We start from the raw sequence: 7,738 nt of genomic DNA, 5'->3' as shown, positions 1-7,738 counted from the left end.
TTGCATGTTCAAAACTTGTAGCCTCCAAGGTAGGTATATCATTAAGTCTATTTTTGAAGGAAGACCCTTAACAATATCTTTTCTCTCAGGTAATGTTTTTGTCACATAGGCTTGGCATTTTCTATGAATATTCATCCTCTGAATTATTTTAGTTGCAGTCATAGATTTTAAAACAAGAAACAACAAATATTTCATACTGATGACTGTTTTCCTGATGTAAAAAATGTTCTCAACTGTCTTTTAATAAATATAGAGATGTTGCAGCAATGTTATACCTAAATACTTATATCAATGCGTTTATCTATCACAGAGGAGGGTCATAGCTCAGGGTGAAAGAAGAAAATAGTTGGAGAGGGCCAGCTGAGCAGATGTTAAATGGACAGAATTTCTACTATTATAGACCAGCCTCATTAGTAATATTTGTAAGAGATGTTTGCAACACTTTCAGTGTTGCTTCCTTTTAATCTGAATTTGCATTGAATTCACAGAATCACAGAATCATAAAGTGGTTTGGGTTGGAAGGGACCTTAAAGACCATCTAACCCCCCTGCCATGGGCAGGGATGCCACCCACTAGATCAGGTTGCCCAGGGCCTCATCCAACCTGGTCTTGGAACACTTCCAGGGATGGGGCATCCACAGCTTCTCTGGGCAATTTCTCTGAACTAAATTTCTCTAGGCAGCTTCTCTGGAACTGATTCTACATTACGAATACCTTTTATATTATATTAATCAAATGAAACTAATCAGATGTGGTACCTTCAGCAAGCAAAACAATCACCATGGACCAAAATACTTCCATGTAAAACTATTTCTACCTACAAGATTTCAGACAAGAATCTACAATTAGTAAGATGGAAGATTGAAGCAATAAGAGAACTGACATGTTCCCAGCCTTTATTATATTTAAATAAAAAAATTGGTTAGCCCCATCTAATGGACTTAATGCAGCCAAAAGCAAGGTGATATATCTAGAAACAAAGACTACAGACTATACTCAAACATAAGGCTACTTATAGCCTTGAAATCAATGATGTGGGAGACTAATAGAACTAAGTAGCAGTATGTTGAGGACAAAAGGACGTATACTTCTTGAGTACAACAGCGATGAAAATAGCACTTTACCTCTGTCTGCAGGGCTGATGTGACCACTACTGGAAAAATAGCATCTAGTTTACAAACGAAGCAAAGCCGGGAAGATGTAAGGCAAATACTAATATAAAAATCTAGTGAAATGCTTTTTCAAGCTTGAAAAACAGGAAGTCTAGCTATCAAAAATGAGATCTAATGTTGATGAAACTGATAGCTAGGTGTGGGCACACGCAGTTTTGGAAAAGGAACCATAATTTGTAAGTGTGGTTTGCTGCCTACAACTAAGAGAGAGTGACAGGGGTTTTGAAGGAGTGACTGAAACAGGCATGTGAGTGCAGGATACCTGTGGTCTGACTTACAGCAGCTCCGGAAAAATTACTACACAAAGAGAACGTGCAGATGGAAAAATCCAAATATGGCATGCAGAAAGAGAGGGTGAGCTGTCTGCATGGCATGATACAGGCTGCAGCCTGAGAGCCTGCACAAAAGTTTGCCAGTTGAGGAATACATGATAACTGTTCAATACAAGATGCAAGATAACATGTAATGCAAAGTATAGGGATGTGATCAAACCGTTACAAGGAAAAATTGCACATCCATTGCATACAAGCAGCTGGATTGCCTGGACTTCACAGGGCACTCCAATTACCTTACCAGGTAATTTCTTTCTGTGCTGAGCCACTAAAAGAGCATAGGTTGCTGGACAAGGCTGAAATTAGCATACTCTCTGCAGAAATGGGATCAGAAACAGTTCTGATAGTAGTGTTGGACAAGTAGGTGCCCTTTGGAGATGCCAGCAATGCATTAGCATCAGTGATGGTCCAGTTATTTGCAACACACCAGCGGTGCAGTGGTTTGGAGGGGTTAGACTCTGGAAAAGGCTGCTTACACTGCTAATCAGATAGCACAGCTCTTCCCATGAATATTTCCAGCAAGAGCTGCGAAAAAAGTTCTCAGGGACGAGAAAATGTACAATATGAAAACAAGGTCCTGAGCCAGGACACGCTTTCAAATTACGTTCTTAATCAATGACTGCACAGAAACATGCTCAACCCCTATTGGTTTCAAAATAAATTTAAAAGCTTATTTTAAAGCATTTCACTGAAGAGAGTTAAATTCCTGAATTTGGGACTGAGAAATGAAAATCAGTCAAGTTTACCAAAAGAGAGTACACTCATGACTTCTGTATGGTCTAACCTGCAAATACAGGCTGAAGCAGACCAAGTGATTGAAAGGTTAAGCAAGAGAAACTCAAACTACAACTGCACCATGGTTTGAACAGTAACAATTGACTGAGGTCTGTGAAAACTCTCCAGTGAGTGTAGGTCTTTCAAACAAGCACGTCTGTCTTCAACAACAGATGGATGACATTTCTTGACCCGCTGAATGTTAGACTGATGCTCATATTCTATCAAATCTTAAAGCCAGTTAATCCTTTTTTCCCTTTAAATAAGAAATGTGCTTCACCTATACAGCAGAGTTAAAAATCAGTTATTCCAAGCATCATATTTTTAAATAATTGCAGGGATCTTGTCTGATGGGACTCGTTTTTGCAAAGTCAAAATTTAAAACCATTCACCTGTCTCCCATTGTCCATTCAAAATAGCAATTCATTGCCAATTCAAAATTCATGTTCTGTAAAAGGAAGACACAGCGACTAGGTAAGATTTTGCTGTTTTGGTTTTGCATATAGGTTTCAAGCTTCATCAGCCCAGGATCACGTAGCAGTAAGTGTAGGAAGTCATTTTCATGTTTAGTGTCATCTACAAACCATAAAGATTTTTGGTAATATGTACATGTAATAACGCTGAGCTGTTCTCCTTAATTTGCACTGCCTTTTCCCTTTCTGGTAACAATAAATAAATAAATAAATAGGACAGAGAACCAAAAGTACAGACTTCTGTTTTCAAAAACCTCCAGAATCAGTTTAGCTGATACAGATTTTCCCAGACTTACTTAGGTTATAAGGAACAGACTTGCTCCTCAGCACCACACAGCTATGAAAACCTCTGGTAGAGAATAAGGAACAAAAGCTTGAGAGAAGACATGGTATTTAGCAGCAGCCTGTGCCATAAACATGTATCGTCAGCTCTGCACCCAAAAGCTGGCATTAAGAAACAATGTCTTCCAGCTGTCAAAAGTAAGCTGGCACGTTGACAGGAACATGGTCCATGCTTACAGCAGTGGGGTTCATTTTGTCTGACTGCTTTCTGCTAAGGAGGACAGCAGGCCAGTGGGATAGAGGGGATACTCAGTGTGCCAGGGAGCAGGGCCAGAGTTAGATGAAATTCTACTCCAGCATCTGGAAATGCTGCTAGCCAGTGTGATGCTATAGTAAGCTGCATCAGCCTAAACAACAACAAAAAATCCCACTGCGCAGGGTGGCTATCAGTTCCTTTGCTTGTGGCCTCGGATGAGGCACAAGGGAAGCGGTACTTGTCACACCCCTTGTCTCTGCACAACACAAGACAGTTTTTAGAGTATTTTGTACATCCATTTCTAGTCCTGCGTCTGCAAAAATGATGTTCTTTGGACTACCCCTTGATCCTTGTACTGTGAGAAAATAAACGTCTACAAAAAGATGGGCTCAGCTTGTGCAACGTGATTTAGTGAGTGTGAACTGTCACCACACTGGACTTGAAAACACGGTGTGCTCTGAGTCTCCTGCTGAACTGGCTGACCCAAGCACCCCCCAATAACTGTCATCCTGAACTGAGTGTGCTTACGCTTTCCTGTGTGATCACAGAGACATTTTAGTTTTTAAGCAGTTACCACAGACTATATGCATCTTAGCAGAGAGCACATTTCTGGTTTTATGACTATATAGGTTTTAAAGATAGATGTTAAAAACTATTAGGGTGAACTTTTTCATAGTATGCACAACAGGTCTTGCATAGCTCACAGACTTATAATAACAAACATTTATTGTTGTTTGTTTGTTTGTTTGTTTTTTTACCCAGCTTCATAAAGAAATAGTACAAATTTTAGAAAACAGAGCCTTTATGGTCAATCTTTTATTTATTTATTTCTGTGGGAAAACACAGGTAGCAGTCTGTTCTGCTGCTCAACGCTGTTCTCTCATTTCCTCCCACACTCTTCGCCCCTGGGCCTCCCATTTTTAAGCCGTAGCCAAAAAGCAACCCGGGAGCAGGGCAACCAGTTATCAGACTGAAAGGGAGACTCAGCAATTGATCAGGAGCAACCGGCAAAATCAGTTTCAGGCAGTGCAGCTGGCTGGGGCAAAGATGTTGTGTTTTGCCATACAGCAAAGGAAAACAGTAAACGCTGTTTAAGGGGTGTTCTCTGCTCTACAGAATCAGGAATTTAATTATGATGGAGATGAGCAGAGAGGCCCTGCACCTGCCTGAGGGCAATGGTAGGAGCTTTCTACCCTCTTAACTTTCACAGGAATTTGTTGCCACCTGGAAATAGGAGTCCTACCTCCAGTGCTGACCTGCTGCACTAATGCAGTGCCCCTGCTGCACTCAACATGCACTAATAAAAGCTTTTGACAAAGGACTACAGATAAATTGTAGCTACAAGTTTAGCCTCTGACTCAAGCTGTCACTCAAAGTTTTTTCTGTAAGGATCACAAGCAAAGATACTTCAAGGGAAAAATAGGGAAAATAGGAAGTGTGACTCTAAGGGACCTCAGGGCAGCTGCTGACGGAAGGCCTGCAGCAATGTCACCCGCTCTGCAGAGCCTCTGCACAAATGCTGAAGCCAGCAGGGAGCCCTGCATGCTCCTCGCCTACTGCAGAAGCAGAGGGCTGTCAGCAAACTGACCCCATGGCTTTTAAAACATAAATGAGAGCGTGAATCTAAAAAAGCCACGCATCTTTGAACACGTCTCCTTACACTTGAAATCATCGATTGTGCTCATCTGTTGGTGGGTAATCCCCCAACTCATTTGGGGTGCCTTACACCAATAGGTAAATAGTAGTTTGCTTCCATTTGTGTCCCTCCTCTATTTGCGACATCCTTAACTCCTCATCACTACCATAAATATGTCATGATCTTTTGTGATGGCTGTACTTGCAGTTTATCAAAAGCGCAGGTGTCAGAGCCACCTAGCTCCCAGCCATCGTCAAAACATTCCCAGGTCTCTATAAACACATTCCTGTCTAACACGTCAAGATGCTGCAAGACTACCTTTTACCCAGTTAGTAAACACAAATGATTTGTGTGGCAAAGAGAAAAAAACCCTTACTTCCACTATGCCAACCAATACATTTCTCATAAGCAGGTCTCTCAGGTGGGACCAGTTCTAACCCGCTCACACCACTGTCTCTAACAAACCCTCCTATAACCAACACAAGTTCGATCCAAGCCTGCTTCTGGAGAGAAATTGAAACCTTTTGCTTTCTGAAATGCACTGTATGCTTCTGGAGTAAAACGAACAAACAAAGCACTGCTGGTTTGCAAGATTGTACTATCCTGTTAACAAAAAGCTGCTAAGGTTATGTGAGACAGAGCAGCCAACCCCCAGCCTCCCTCTAGAGCTGAAAGGCTGTGCAATTTAGGTCTGAATACTATTTGGTCTATTTTTTTCTGTTCTCCTGTATGTCTTTGCAACAGTAGCTGTTTTACCCTGTTACTTATGCCATGCTGTGTTTCCCTAGGTCTGTTAAGCTCAACACTAGCTTTCCTTTCGTAGTTAACCTCAAAGGAAATCTCAGCAAAATCTTGACGTTTTAGTGCTACTCTTGGACCCCGATGTGCATCCTGAGCAAGCAGGAGATTTAGAAGAGTTTGCTGAAAGGTCAGGTTCCTTCTTCACACCACATGAAAAAAGGAGGGAAATCCACTGCTTCTGCCAGGGCTGGGGAGCCGGAACAGCAGTGGGGTCAGAGCCCAAGACCCGCAGTGACTGCACTGAGCACTGGACACTCCTGCCAGGGACTGGAGTATTCAGAAGAGAAAATCTACCTTCCTCCACAAAAAGGAACTCAGTCCCATGCCCGATGGAGAATGCAATAAAGGCACGAAATGGGAACTGAAGATTTTGTTTTGAATGCCTGGAACGCTTTCCAACAGTGAATAATTTCCTGCGGGCATTTAGCAATGCAGAATCTCCTATAGCTAGGCATCTTCTTAATACCTGTGACTTTTTTTTTTTAGTTCATCATGTAAAAGTAAAATCATCTCACCTATTATTTGAAGTCTGTGCAGTGATCGGGTCATGTCACTACTGGCTCCCTTAAAAATTAGCATCCTAAGTACCCAACAGAGATGAAGTATTCATCTTAAAGGATCCTGATTGATCCAAAGCCAAATATTCCAGTAAATGGCAATAATCAAAATCCATTAAGTGGATGGGCCAGTTGCAGCTTGTTTTCCCTAGGTTTTTACCATTGTGTTTTTCATCATTAGGAAGGCAGATCTGTTCCTCATAACTTTGTTAGCATTTATCAGAAAGCTATCTGCTACAGCAAGGCCATCAGAGCTCCTGGGAAATACATATAAAGACCAAAATAAGCAACCTCATTGAAACGAGGTTTGTAAATTTGCTTATCTTCTAACTTCTGGTCACCATGACACAGGGCAGATGGCCAAATTTGTTCCAGTCTTATTTGATTACCGCTTGTGTTTGTCTCTTCTGCAAGACAGCACATGAGGCTCTACACTGAGTTAGCTGGGAAAGACCTCATCCTAACAGTGTCACCAAGATAATCTTGTTAATCAACTGCCCAGTGCCTTCTCCACTGCTCCTAGTAGTAAAGAAATATCAAAATGCAGTGTACGTAGTTGAAATTCAATTACACTGAGCCCTGAACTAGGTAGTTTGAATGTTAGCCACTAAAAACAGAAATCTTACAGCAGTAAGCGTGGCAGAAATACCAACACGGAAAGTAACTTAAGTTAGGGATGGAAAGCTGTTTGCAGTTAAGAACCAATAAAAGGGATTTATCACTTAATCCACACACTTGCAACATACTTCACTCGCACTTCACGTAAACCACATTATTTCTTTCTGTTTTCTATTTCTGCCTCGATTACTCTGTGTTTATTATTTATATAGCTCCCCAAACCTCCCTCCGATTTGGTCGGCTTAGTACAATACATGCAGAGACTCAGTTTCCTGCCTCAGGTAGCTTTTGCCAGGGGCAGAGCAGGAGCAGACCTGCAGGAAACACGGGAGCGTTTCAGCTGCCAAGACATATTGCGGCTTCTTATAACAAGCACCAGGAGCTGCGGGGGAAATTTTGATTCATTCTCTAAACCACGAAAGCTGCTTGGCAGAAATGTGTCACGCTGCTAAGCGGGAAAGCCAGGACAGCACCTAAGATCCTGGCTGCTGGTCAGTGAATGCCCTGAGACAAGGAGGCATGCACGCTTTTCCACAGCTCTCACTTTCTCAGGGAGGAGGATGATGTCCAAGTACTTTGTGCATTGAAGAAATCAAGGATGTCTGGGTCTTCCCATGCAACAGCTGCTGAGCAGTGCCAGCCCACCCAGAGAAGTTGCTCATTGAATGAAAACCTCTTCACAAGCAGAACAGAAAGTGATTTTAGATGGTGTCCTGGTTTCAGTTAGAACAGAATTAATTTTCTTCCTAGTAGCTGGTGGAATGCTGTGTTTTGGCTTAGGATGAGAAGAGTGCTGATAACACCCCAATGTTTTAATTGTTGCAGAGCAGTGCTTAT

This window comes from Aythya ferina, assembly GCF_964211825.1.
Source record: "Aythya ferina genome assembly, chromosome: 3".
Lineage (NCBI taxonomy): Eukaryota > Metazoa > Chordata > Aves > Anseriformes > Anatidae > Aythya > Aythya ferina.
The sequence above is the reverse complement of the archived record's forward strand: the minus strand, read 5'-3'. Positions refer to the sequence as shown.